The following is a 15,143-nucleotide window of genomic DNA, read 5'->3' on the forward strand; positions in this document are numbered from 1 at the left end:
TTAATCCCCTCACTGTACCCGAGAATATGGATTATTTCCTCCCAAGATAAAATGGATAAACTATTAAAGAAGTAGTGATACCTCAAATTTCAATAATTTTAGTGAACTCAAAAGCCAACAACAAAATCACACAAAGACTCAACTTTATCTGTAAGAAAATATATGAAGAAGAGGGAGAAGTTCAATGTTTAAAAAATGAGAGGAAAGTCCTTTATTTATAAACAATAAAGGTAGTGTGAACAAGTGTTTATTGTAGGTTATCGAAAAAGTCACAACCTTTTGGAATGGTCACAATACTTTAAAAGGTCACAACCTTTCGAAAAGTCACAATCTTTCGGAACGGTCACAAACCTTTGTAAAAAGGCACAAACTTTCATTTCCCATTCACACCTTTAAAACCCAAGAGATGTTGTATGAGGTAATATTGGCCACGCATAAACACCATCCTTAGGCTTTCCCACTACCAAAGGCTTCTTCGTGCAGCAATCCTTCACAACAAATAAAAAGGGTGAGAATTTAACAGTAACATTATTCCATGAGCACAATTGATAAACAAAAATAAGATTTATTTTCATTCGAGGGACACAAAGGTAGAGCCAAAATGTGTCACTGCTAAATTTTTACCATCATCCATCATCACATCTTCACCATCATAGTCAGAATGAATTGATAGATTTTGAAGATTTGCAGTCACATGGTGAGATGCACTAGAGTCTACCAACCAATTAGAATTATTTGGGTTAGAGGTTTGAGCAAAATTTTCTCTCGGAAGAGCCTTTGTGTTCCTAGAGGTTGAGGAAGCCGAGCTACCCATGGAAGAAATTACTTCCAATATTGTTTCACTGTATGGCCAGCCTTGTCACAGTATTGACATATTACACTAGAACTATCTCTCTGATTCTTTGATGAGCCAGATTGATTTTGCCATTGATTTGAGGTAGGTTGGCCTCTGGAAGCAGAGGAACGATTTGTGCAGTTGATGTGTTTTCTAGATCCACCATTGTGAGAAGTTTAATTTGCTGTTATTGGAATAGAAATGGAAGAAGCTTCATATGTAACACTACTCTCATGATCACAAAGCTTTTCATGGAGTTCATCAAAAGAGAGAGGAGTTTTTCGCGCACGAATCGCATCAGATATCATCTTATATTCAGAGGGGAGTCCATTAAGAACATGAATGGTAACATCATCCATTGTTAGAATTGCTCCAGTAGAATTCAAAGTTGTAACAAGCTGCTTCACTTGTTGAAGGTACGCAGCCATGGATTTAGTACCTTTTTTCACTCGTGTCAAAGACTCCTTGAGTGTGAGGAGACGAGCACGTGAAGGTCGGCCATATAGATAGTGGAGATTCATCCACACATCATAGGAAGTTGCATAAAAAAGAACATACACGGCTACCTCTAAAGTGAGAGAGGCTACAAGTGTACTCCAGATCAATTGATCTTATCGGACCCAATACAGAGAGTTTAGTTGCAGTTCTGTAGGAGGAGAAATAACATATGAGGTGAAGTTATAACCAATCAAGATAGAATGCCATTGAGAATACCAAAGTTGGTAATTAGAGGACGAAAGTTTCATAGGAGCTTGAGCATTAGTATCAATGGATATAAGTTGCTGGTCATTTTCTGGTAAAATGGTGTTTGTGAGTGGTATGGAAGTTATGATAGTAGAGTTGGTATTCGAAATAAAAGTAAGACATGGGAGATCAGAAACGACAGATGGAGGGGTGGGAACTGACGAAAGATGAACAGTTACAGACGATCGCAATACTGACGCTGCTGGAAGGTTAACTGAACTTGTAATGGTCGTTGTTGGTGCAATAAAAGACTGAGTGGTTTGCTCCATGTGCATAGAGAAGATGGTACTGGAAAATTCAGAAATTATTGTGAAAATAAAATTAGAATTCCTGTAAGGCGAGCAGCTCCGATACCATAAAAGATTAAGAAATATTCTGGGAAAGGCCCGACCATAAGGGTATATTGTACGCAGCTTTACCTTGCATTTCTGCCAGTTGAACCCGTGACCTACTGGAATGGCAGTAACTTTACCAGTTACTCCAAGGCTCCCTTCTTGTACTCACATATTATTTCAGTATTTATACAAGAAAGAAAGAGATAACCTACCAAAAATAGAAGATGCTAATTATAGTGAAATTCTAATCAACTTAATTACAAAAGGATTACAATAGATTATAATCAAATCATATCAGATTCTAATCAAATGATCATATCAATGACTTTGCTAGTATAGGATGCTTTCCGTATAATATTAATCCTGAAATAAGTTATCTTATGTAATCAAACAAGGGATTACGAGTTATCTTATACGTCACATCAAATGATCCCTAATAACCATGCATGATTAAAAAGTTATGATAACATACGTACATTTCCTAAATAAATAGATCAGTGCGAGGAACTTTCTTTCACATCAACCAAATAAGAAAGTATCCTATAATAAACTATATATTGCATTAAAAGTTGTAATATTTTTGTTCCTTCCAATATTTTTGTTTACAAATCAGAATATGTTGAGATTGTTGGAGACTTTGCATCATGTCATGTCTATGGGGTTGTGTTTATAAGTGCTATAACCCTCTCGAATGTGTTATAGGGTATGAATGTCATGTGGGGAAATAACACCGACTAATCTCCTCCCTTTCGAACCACCTTCAATCATAAAGTAACAATCATAAAGTAACAGAGAAAAAATACGAACCTCTCAGAAAAATATGCACTATATGAAAATTATTATACCATATAATACATAATATTTTTTCCACACACCCAATTCCTAAAATACTATTGTAACTCCCTAAAACTTTTCACTAAGATCCGGACCATTCTTCGTGTACGTCTAGGATCGTACTCGATGATTTTAAAGTTCATGCATGAGTTAGGATCAATTCCTAAGTAATTGAAGGGTGTTAGATGTCATTTAGGGTCATAAGGGATCCCTAAAACAAAGCCAAGTCCAAAGAACTCGTCTTGGCTAAGTTTCCGAATGAGTTCGTATAGGGGTCAACTTCTAATGACCTTATCTTTTCTAATATAACGAACTAGATGGTCCATTACCTATCAAATTAAAGGAGTTTGAGTCTTCTTTCCAACGCCATCAAGATTGCAATTTTTGGAGTTTGGAGTCAAAAGTTATGACTATCTTACAACGGACTAGTACTGCAGGAATTTCAGGCCTGGACTATAACTGTGGAAAACCTAGGCTTGGCGCCGCAAGGGCGCGACGTGCCACTATAGCGTCAGGAATAAGCCTCAGTAGTTTGTTCCTTGGCGCGATGCGCCACTATTAGGCATGTAGGGTTTTTAAGCCCATTTTCCAGATTTCAAAAAATTTAGGCTTGGCGCTGCAATGGCGCGATGCGCCAGAAACTAGCCTCAGTAGTTTGGTCATTGGCGCGACGCGCCAATATTAGGTTTGTAGGGTTTTAAGTCTATTTTGACTTGGCGCGGCGCGCCACTATTTCACCAGAAAGGTTTTAGCCCATTTTTCTAGATTTTTGAAGAAGGGCATAGTGAACATTTTCCCTAAACATATATTTACTTACTTGGAACGTTTTAGACCATTTCTTTTCAGTCCTTTGCCTCTCTAAAAATCCCTAATCCTCATCCTCTCTTCCTCAATCAATCTCCAACAAGAATTGCCCTCAAATATTTCAAGGATTCAAGCTTTTCATTGAAGACCTAACATCAAGGTTCCTTCAAAATCTTCACTATGGTATGTAAGGCTACTCAAAGCATGGGTTGAGTCCACCCATGTGCCTTACATATTCTTTGAGATTTAATGTCCATAAGAAATGAGCTTCTTGATAGATTTATGTCCAAATGAGTCTTTTTCATCCATTAACTTAAATTTTGTTATGTTGATGTTGTTGAGTCAAAAAATTGATAAATGCTTCATGTTGGTATGAGTTGATTGATATGAGTGGTTAAACACATTTTGTTGATTTCTTCAATATGTTGATTATTTTAAATATGTTAATTTTCTTAAATATGTTGATTATCTTAAATTGTTGATTTAGAATCTTGTAGTCTTGATGAGTCCCGAAAAGATTTGTTAAATGAATGGAGAAATGATTGGATAGGATTACATGTTGTCATAAATGCATATCTAAACTACTCTTCAAAAGATGTTATTGAGATTGATTGGATAGTATGATTGGAAGAAATTTGATTGTGATAGAATTAATGAATTGACAAGGTTACAATTGAGACTTGTCAATATGATTAGATTGAGTTGATTGGATGGAGTTTTATGAGAATAGAGTCTTGGGAGGAGTATCGAGCACCAAATTAGGTAAGAGTAAGTAATAACTCGAATCCAATAACTATATCGCCAAATATAGGAGGGGATTGGATCATTAAAATTGGATGTTTCCCAAATTATTGTCCTGACATGATAGGACTTGGTTGGTTATGGATCCATGATTGGTTGATTTGTTCATACCCTGGAAAAGTATGAACGGACATGGCAACAACATCGACTTGTTTTACCATCACTGGCTCATAAGTGATGGTTATCGGATAAGAGAAACTCCCATATAGGTCTTGATAGTACTTTGAGTCGGATTGGGTTGAATTGTATGTGATTAGTCTCGTCTAAACCATATTCGTATTTAGACTTAGGACATTTGATTTAGTTTTTCTTTCTCCTGAGTTGAGATTCTGAGTTGGTTTGATTCTTCCTTGATGTTTGTTTCATTCGGCCATTTTACATACTCGTACATTTCACGTACTGACGCCATTTGGCCTGCATCATTTTATGATGCAGAGACAGGTACTAGATATCATCAATTGACGCACCATTGAAGATCTATTCACTTCTAGTTAGTTGGTGAGTCCTCCCTATTTCCGGAGGATGCCGAGATTATCTTATTAGCTTTGACTAGTTTTTCTTTATTTTGATTTTTGGTAGTCATGGACCTGTCATCGGCACTTCCTGGATTGTTGATAGAGGCTTCATAGACTAGAGTGTGGAAATGTTGAATTGTTCATTTTGACTAGTTTTATTCTTACTAGTTGTTGATTGGATATATGTTTGGCCCTTGTGACCTAAATTATGAACATTATCCTTATGATTGAGTGTTCCGCTGATAGAATGTGACTGAATGAAAGTGTAATTGGACCAAGTGGTTCGCTTGAAGGCCAAAAATGGTTTTCAAGTGCCGACCATGTCTAGGGTACCCTCTCGGGGCGTGACAAGTTTGGTATCAGAGCATAGAGTTTAAGAGTCCTAGGGAGTCTATAAAGCCGTGTCTAGTAGAGTCTTTCTTATGGGTGTGTTATGCACAACACTTATAATCAGGAGACTATAAGATATTAAGAATTGTTTTACTTCTTTGATACTCTGAACTCGTGCGATAGATTTAAACTCTAAAAGACTTCCTTTCTAATTTGTGCGTTTATACGTTGCAGACAATACCTCCGAAACGAACTGACATCCAGAAAAACACTGATAACACAGAGATTCCATAGTCATAAATACTCCTATCGAGGACTAGGGGCCGACCTGCAAGGTATTCTGAGGCACCTCAAGTGCCTACTACTCCGCCTGCACCAACTTCGGAGGCAGATTTTGAAGGAGCGATTGCTATGCTCACTCAATTAGTTGCTGCCCACAATGGTAATCAGAGTTCGCCAACTATTAGATCTAGTTCCCAAGAGCTGTATGCTGCCACAAGAATTAGAGACTTTCTGAGAATGAATCCACTGGCATTCACGGGTTCTAAGGTTGATAAAGACCCCCAGAAATTCATTGATGAGATGTGGAAGATCTTGAAAGCGATGCATGCTATGGAGATCGAGGGGGTTGAGTTGGTGTCTTATCATCTCAAGGATGTGGCAAACATCTGGTATAACCAGTGGGAACGAAGTAGAGGTGAGGATGCTGAGCCTTCTATTTGGGATGAGTTTGAGGGAGCCTTTCTTGATTACTTCTTTCTCAGAGAATTGAGGGAAGCAAAAATGGAAAAGTTTGTGAATTTGAAACAAGAGGGTATAACCATTAAAGAGTATAATCTAAAGTTCATCTAGCTGTCCAGATATGCTTCAGAGATGATCCCAGATTGTAACATCCCCTAAAAACGTTGTATACGATGTTTCAATTTTCGCCTAAACATGATACAACCTCTGTATTTTGGGCATAACTTTTCATAGGAATATCCAAAATGAGTGATTTAAATTTCTGAGTAACCAAACGATCATTACCTACAACATTTATGAAGACTATGTTTTAATATTCAGAGGTTAAGTAGGTCAAATAAATTAATATTTGTAAGGTAGGTTGCTGTGACGGAAATGAGTGTTTATAGAAGAAAAATCATATCTCACTATAGGTTTATCCATATTGGTTGATTCTTGAATAATATGAAACTAGACGTCCATATCTATAATTCTTATGAAGACACCAAATCCTAATAAGGAATTTATCTTATTCAAACGCAGCTCCCAAAAAGAGTATTCTGTCAAAAATAACTCATTTCACCTACCATAGAAAGATCTGGATATATTTGACATCACTCATGACATAAATTGTCCTCCATTTAACATCATCCATGACATCAATATATTCCACTAAATTTTCAGATTTTTTTTATAATTATTTTATTTATTGTTAGGTCCCTCTTTCTCACCTATAAATACCCATCTTATTTCCTCATTTTATTTATCAAGCTTTCTCAAGCAAATCTTCTCTCAATACGCTTCTTTACACATTCTCAAATATAGTTTTAGTTCTTAGTAGTGAAGAAATACTATTCCGGTAATTCATATACTCCGGATAGTACACAAAACGTTCCGACAAGGAGAGAAGCTAGGACTCAAGAGTATTCATTAAGTCTTCCGGTACCAACTAAAGCTTCAGTTTCCAGGTATGTAAGGCTTCAATGAGAGTATTTCTTCCACTCTCATGCCTAAATTATTTTGATTATATGATAAATTATATTTATTTTCTTTAAGCTCTACTCTAAGTTATATGTGTATTTATCCATGGGTTTTTCCACCCATGTAGTCCAAAAACTCTTTCAATTAAATATCTTGATTTTAAGTAATATTTTCTTATGTTAATTCTTATTTTTACTTAATAGTATGAATCATGGTTAAACTAATGATTATTGCTCTATTTTGATGCACCATAATTTCATATGTATGAATTGATGATTTACAAGTAAACCCTCTAATTATCTATTTAAAGGTTCTTGAAATTCATGGTGGGTTGTTTAAAACATGATTTTTAATTAATGGATTTCAAAGTATTTATGTATATTTATTTACATACATATTTGCAAGTTGAAGTGATTTGAACCCACCTAGTTTTACTATGTTTTTAATAAAGTTTGACTTGATAGCTTTGACTCCAAATAAATATTTATGAAAGCAATATCTATGATCAAAAAGGGAGTCTTATGAAATGAAAGAATGATGAAATGATATGAATGATGGATTCTTTATGCAATAAGGACAATTCTTGCATATTTGAATTATCAAATGTTTTAATGAGCTATTCTACCAAATATGATGTTTGAATTCTCAAGTTATATGCTATGAATATTTTGAAGTATTAAACTATTCCGTGGGATTGACTTAGCACCGAATGAGGCATTGAGGTGAGATTCAGTAAGGGAATCCTAGTAGCAACCCCTTGTCTCATTAACTATGTGCCAACATAGGGGCCCTTGTAGGCTTAGGCTAATGGATCCATGAAAGCCCTTAAAGTTAAAGTTAAAGAAATGAATGAAGTTGACGGAGTTCTACCTGACAAGTAGTCTCCCCGACCAATATAGGGGGTTATATTGGATTCCATATAATAGCTCGCATGGTCTTAAATGTCGGTTATGGTTATTTTCCCACAAAATGAATGTTTTAAAGGATATCCATATGATTTATTATGCATGTATTACATTATGTTCCATATTACATAAATGTTATAATATTTCCTCAATGTTCATGCATCCTTACATACTTAGTACATTCAAAGTACTAACGCATATTCTTTTGCCTACATGATATCACCATGTACGGATCGGTGCTCCTCCTCATTCTCCTCCACGTGGCTAGTTGATATTCCATTGAAGACTACTTTTGGTGAGTTCCCATATTCCGGAAATAATACTCCTTTATCTTTCTAGCTTATGATATGTTAAGATATTTTATTATGACATTTCTTCTATTATGATTGAGGGTGAGCTAGGAACTTGTCTTAGCCCCATTAAATCTAATAGTTAGAGGTATTGTTGGACATATGTAAGTTGAAGATTTATTATTATGATTTTCGCTTGTCTATTTATCATCATTACCTATAAAAGGCTAAAAGAATGCTAAGAGGCTTGTTTGAGGTACTTTCGGGTTCCTCATTCGCCATGTCACGTCTAGGCCCTAGGCTTGGGTTGTGACAAACTTGGTATCAGAGCCCGAGGTTTTGAATAATCCTTGGATTCCAACATACCACTTCAAATAGGGTCTTGTTCATGGTTGTGAAGCACGCCACAATTATGAATAGGAGACTATAAGGCGTTTAGGAAATATTTTCACTTCTTTCAAATTCATGTCGTGCCTTAGAGCATCCTAAGCTTTCCTTTAACTAACGACCCATTTTGTGTGCTCTAGATAATGACTCGTGGAAGACTACCTCGAAGAGCATGGGTTGACGATGAGGACCAAACTCCTCCGATTCCCAATGCCCAACATCATGAGGATGGGGTAACCCATGCTAAGTTTCGCAGTATTATTACTTTGTTAGCTTTAGTCGTAGCCAACCAAGGGAATCTAGGTGTTCCACCCCCCTAAATGAAAAATCCACCCTCTAGGATTCAGGATTTCCAAAGGATGAATCCGCCCAAGTTCGATGGTTCTAAACTAGATGAGGACCCTATGGAGTTTATTAATGAGGTGTACCAGATTGTGGCTATAATGGGTGTGCCACCAAATGAGAAGGCTGAGCTAGTGGCCTATCAACTCAAAGGTGTGGCTCGAGTGTGGTACGAACAATGGATTGTTGAAAGGGATGAATAAATAGGGTCGATAGGATGGGAAAAGTTCAAAGGTGCCTTTCTAGACTGCTTCTTCCCATTGGAGCTAAGGGAGGCCAAAATCCAAGAGTTCATCAACCTCCATCAAGGAAGTATGAGCGTGAGGGAGTATGCTCTCAAATTCACTAAGTTGTCAAAGTATTCCCCCTTCATGGTCTCTGACCCAAGAGCTAGGATGAGCAAGTTTATTTCCGGTGTCTCAAGCTTGGTGTCCAAGGAGTGAAAAACGGCCATGTTGATCAAGGAGATGGATATCTCTCGGTTAATGACTTACGCAGAACAAATTGAAGAAGAGAAGCTTATAGAGAGATCAAGGGGGTTCAAAAAGGCTAGAGTGGATGGTGGAGGGTTTAACCCTCAAAGGTCCAATCATGGTAACAATGGCAAAGGCCAAGGTGGGCAATGATTTATGGGACAAGGTTCCACCAATACTCCTCCTATAAAGTTCAACAAGGACAAGAGTGGTAAACCAATGATTCCAAAAGAGAATGTTGCTACTCAAACTTTCCCCACTTGCAAGAAGTGTGGAAGGACTCACAAAGGGGAATGCATAACCGGCTCCAATGCATGCTTTAAGTGTGGCAAGCTGGGACACCATGCTAGGGATTGTAGAGATGGTGGTGGTAGGACTCAAGGACAAATTGCTCATGGTCAACAAGTCCAAGGAGGTGTCCAATGCACCAACCATTTTTACGCCTTGCATGGGAGATAAGAGATTGAGGATACACCCAATGTCATTACTGGTATGTTAAAGGTCTTTTCTTTTGATGTGTATGCACTATTAGATCTGAGTGCAAATTTATCTTTTGTTACTCCATTCCTTGCTAATAGATTTGATGTTTTACCTGAAATGTTATTAGAGCCTTATTTGGTGTCTACCCTTGTTGGTGAGTTAGTTATTGCTAGAAAGGTCTATAGGGGTTGCCTTGTGTCTATCTTGCATAAAGTTATTCCTTATGATCTCATTAGGCTTGACATGATAGATTTCGATGTCATTCTTGGGATAGATTGGTTACATGCATCTTATGCTTCCATAGATTATAGGAATCATCGAGTCAAGTTCCAATTTCCAAATGAGCCTGTTATTGAATGGCAGGGTCGTGATTTGGTGATAAAGGGTCAGTTTATTTCTTATCTTAAGGCTCGCAAAATGATTTCTAAGGGATGTATTTACCACATTGTGAGGGTTAGGGATGTCAACTCTAAAAGTCCTTCTCTTGAGTCAGTTCCTATAGTCAATGAATTCCCCGATGTCTTTTCCGATGACCTTCCCGGTGACCCTCCCAAAAAAGAAGTTGATTTTGGTATCGATCTCCTCCCCGATACCCAACTTATCTCTGTTCCTCCTTACCGTATGGCCTCAATAGAATTGAAAGAGTTAAAGGAACAATTAAAGGACTTGTTGGAGAAGGGGTTCATAAGACCAAGTATTTCGCCATAGGGTGCTCCCGTTCTATTTGTAAGAAAGAAGGATTGGTCACTTCGAATGTGCATAGACTACCGGCAATTAAATAATATGACGAATAAGTACCCACTCCCTAGAATAGATGACTTGTTTGATTAATTACAAGGGGCAAGTCACTTCTCCAAGATCGACCTTCAGTCCGGCTACCACCAACTACGGGTAAGGGAGTGTGACATTCTCAAAACAGCCTTCCAAATAAGGTATGGTCACTATGAGTTTGTGGTGATAAGTTTTGGGTTGACGAATGCACCGGCGGTGTTTATGGACTTGATGAATAGGGTGTTCAAACCTTACCTTGATACCTTTATAGTAGTCTTCGTTGATGATATTTTAATTTACTCTCGAGGTGAGGAAGAACATAAAAATCACTTGAGAGTTGTGCTTCAAACATTGAGGGATAAACAATTATTTGCAAAATTTAGTAAGTGTGAATTTTGGTTAAAGGAGGTAGCATTTCTTGGTCACGTAGTGTCCGGTGATAGAATCAAGGTTGATCCTAAGAAAATATAGGCAATTAAAAATTGGCCTAGACCATTATCTCCTTCAGACATTAGGAGCTTCTTAGGTCTAGCTGGGTACTATAGAAGGTTCTTCAAAGGCTTTTCTTCCATTTCATCTCCTATGACAAAATTGACCCAAAAGAAATCCAAATTCATATGGATAGATGAGTTTGAGAAGAGTTTCCAGACCTTAAACGATCGACTTACCTCTGCTCCTATTTTGACTCTCCCAAAAGGATTAGAAGGGTTTGTAGTTTATTGTGATGCTTCAAAGATTGGTTTAGGTTGTGTCTTAATGCAAAAAGGCAAGGTAATAGCCTATGTGTGACACCCCGGAAATTTTTTTGCAAAGAATCAAACCTTTCTTCACGTGTGAGTAGACTCGGGCCGGAGGACTTGTAATTCTACATGTGAGTTAGGACTAATTCCTAAGTATTTGAAGTGTGTTAGAGGTGTTTAGGGGTCATAAGGGATCTCTAACACCAAGTCGAGTCCAAAGAACTCCAATCGATTAAGTTTTCGGACGAGTTAGTATAAGGGTCAACTTCAAACGACCATATCTCCTAGGATATAAAGATCTGGGTGGACCATGACCTACCGAATTAAAGGTATTTGAGTCTTCTTTCCAACGCCACCAAGATTGCAATTTTTGGAGTTTGGAGTCAAACGTTATGGCCATTTTTCTACAGACTAGTACTGCAGGAATTTCAAGCCTGGGCGAAATTTGGGCTTGGCGCTCCAGTGGCGCCCCACGCCACTATAGCGCCAGAAAACAGCCTCAGTAGTTTGGGGCTTGGCGCGATGCGCCACTATTAGATGTGCAGGTTTTTAAGCCTATTTTGGCTTGGCGCTGAGGTGGCGCGACGCGCCACTATAGCGCCAACAAGATTTTTGCCCATTTTTCAGATTTTTGAAGAGGGACAAATTGGACTTTTTCCCTAATTACATATACCCTATCCTTGAACGTTTTGGGACCATTTTTCAGCCCCCACTCTCTCTCTAAAATCCCTAGGAGCTTCTCTTTCTCTCTCTTCTTCTTCTTCCCCAAATCCATCTCCAACAAAGGGTGCCTTCAACAGTTTCAAGGATTCAAGTCTTCCATTGAAGACCTAACATCAAGTTCCTTCAAAGTCTTCAAACAAGGTATGTAAGGCTAACCTAAAATATGGATTTAGTTCTTCCATGTGCCCATATATATGTGTGGATAGAAGTTGTGAAAGAGTTGAACCTTCTTAGAAGGTTTTCTTGAAAGTTTTTCCTAAACTATGGAATGTTTTAGATATAAATGGTTGATTGGTGATTTTAATGACTTGAGTTACTAAATAGTTATCTTTCATATTTTTGGCTACAAATGTATCTTTGTATATAGATTTGTAGGTATTGACTATATTCTTGAGTTGAGTTTTGTTGAGAGTATGGGTTCATATTTCATTCACATGAACTCAAGATGAGATTTCTTGTCATAAATGTCTTGAGGTTGAGATGGATAGTTGTGTGTATATATATGTATTGATTGGAATGAAAAGAATGAATTGATTAGTTAAGAATGTCCCTTTGCTTCTATAAAATGAATATAGGACAAAAATAAGGATTTTTGGAGTAGATGGTTGATGATTGATGTGATGATGATACTTGACAATGATGTGATGATAATGTTTGATGATGATGTAAATGATAATATATGATGATGATGTGATGATGATGTTTTGGTGACGATGTGAGTGATAATGTGAATGGTGCTTATTTAATATATATAGAATGGTTGACGAAGAGGTATATTGATGAGGATGTTATGTGATGAAGTGGATTGGAGTCTAATGTGAGTTTGTGGTATGTGATGTGCATAATTTGAGTTGGTTGGAGTCTTAGGTATGTTTTGAAAATAAATGATCTTTTGAGGAGGAGCTTTAAATAAATTAATTGTGAACCTTTTTGCATAAACTACTTATACACTATTTTGAGTCTAAAGAATTAATAGTTTTATCTTTGATTTAGAAAAGAGTTTAAGTATGAGTTGAGTAAGAGGAGCCTTTCAATGAGTTGAGTATTTTTACATTAAAGTATTTATTTTGAGTTTGAGTTGAGGAGTTGAAATTATATTTTGATGTACATAACATTTTCTACATTCATTGAGTCGAGATTGTATAAATTTTTAAACAGAAAAGTTTGATGATTTGAGATGAGTCGATTTGAAAGAAGGTCCAATGAGACTTGTCATTACGAGTTAATTGAGTTGAAATGAGAACAGAGTTGATGAGGTGGCAATGTTCCACATGAAACTAGCCGTGAGGGCTTGTTTGAGATGATTGAAGGAGTTTTATGAGCATGGAGTCATGGGAGGAGTATCGAGCACCGAATTGAGCAAGAGTACAGTCCATACTCGAACCCAATACCTGTGTTGCCAAACGTAGGGGGGATTGAACCGTTAAGTCGGATGCTTCCCCGAGAGATTTGTCCTGACATTATAGGACTTGGTTGGATTGGATCCATGAGGTTCGTCGTTCATGCCCTGGCAAGGTATGAACGGGCGTGGCAACAGGTGTCGTTTCGTTGTACCTTCACTGGCTCATAAGTGTTGGTTGTCGGTTAAGAGAAACTCCCATTTAGGTCTTGATAGTACTCTAAGTCAGTTGAGTTGAGTGAGTTGCTATATGCTTATGAGTTAGTCCTATCTACACTATTTCTTGTTAGACTTAGGACACTTGAGTGAGTTGTTACAAATTTATTGAGTTGAGTCCTTTGAGTTGAATTGTAAAACGTTGCATAATTTAATTTGCATATTTACTGAGTTGAGTCCTTTGAGCTGATTGTTGAGTTGAATGTTGAGTAGATTGTATACGGTCGGATTGGAGTAGATGAATTGTGATTGGAATGAATGGAATGGTATGTGACTAGATTGGATTTGATTATTGAGTTAATTGTTGAGTTGAGTGTATATAATCGGATTGCACATGATTGAAAGGGATCGAATTGTAAATGAGTTGATTGAACGGTATTGTGTATGATTGGATTGGACTGTATGGTATATGATTGATCTTTGTCTAAAAATGTATTATTACTTTAGACTTATGACGCCTTGTTGAGTCTCTCTTTATCTTTTCAATTTGAGATATTTGGACCGCTGCTATTCTTCCTTGAGGTATGTTTCATTCTGCCATTTTACATACCAGTACATTCCACGTACTGACGCCATTTGTCCTGCATCGTTTCATGATGTAGATACATGTTTGAGAGATCGTCAATAGGAGCATCATTGGGGATCTATTCGCACTCAGCGTGTTGGTGAGTCCTCCCCTATATTCGGAGGACACCGTCTGTGTATTCTTGCATCGAGTTAGCCCTTTTCATTTTTATTTGAGGTAGCCATGAACATGTCATTGGCACCAATTAGATAGTAGTGATAGAGGCTTCATAGACTAGATAGTGATGAGTCGATCGAGTTATTCTTGTCAAACTATTTATAATGACAAATATTAGAGTCGAATTTGTTGGCCCATGGCCTTTATTCTTTGAGTTAGACTGAGGTTTGAGTTGCCCACTGAATATTCTCTTTATTCTTTTGTCTTCCACTGATCGAATGAATGAACGGATGTGTGATCAGGCTATGTGGTTCGCTTGGGAGCCAGAAATGGTTTCTGAGTGCCGGTTACGTCTAGGGTACCCTCCCGGGGCGTGACACTATGCTTCTAGGCAATTAAAGGTGCATGAGCGCAACTACCCTACCCATGACCTTGAATTGGCGACCGTTGTTTTTGCTCTGAAGATTTGGAGGCATTACCTCTATGGGGTGCATGTGGATGTGTATACTGATCATAAGAGTCTTCAATATGTGTTCACCCAAAAGGACCTTAATCTAAGGCAAATGAGGTGGCTAGAACACCTTAAGGACTATGACATGAGTGTGCACTATTATCCGAGTCAAGCCAATATGGTTGCTGATGCACTTAGTATAGTGTCTATGGGGAGTGTGACCCATGTGGATGAAAGGAAGAGAGAGTTGGTGAAAGATGTTCACTGATTGGCTAGATTAGAGGTGAAGTTGGGTAGTACTAATGATGGGGGTATGGTTGTTCAAAATAGGTCTGAATCCTCTTTGGTGGTGGATGTTAAAACAAAGCAAGATCTTGACCCAAAT

The sequence above is a fragment of the Solanum dulcamara genome, chromosome 12 (genome assembly GCF_947179165.1).
Source record: "Solanum dulcamara chromosome 12, daSolDulc1.2, whole genome shotgun sequence".
NCBI lineage: Eukaryota > Viridiplantae > Streptophyta > Magnoliopsida > Solanales > Solanaceae > Solanum > Solanum dulcamara.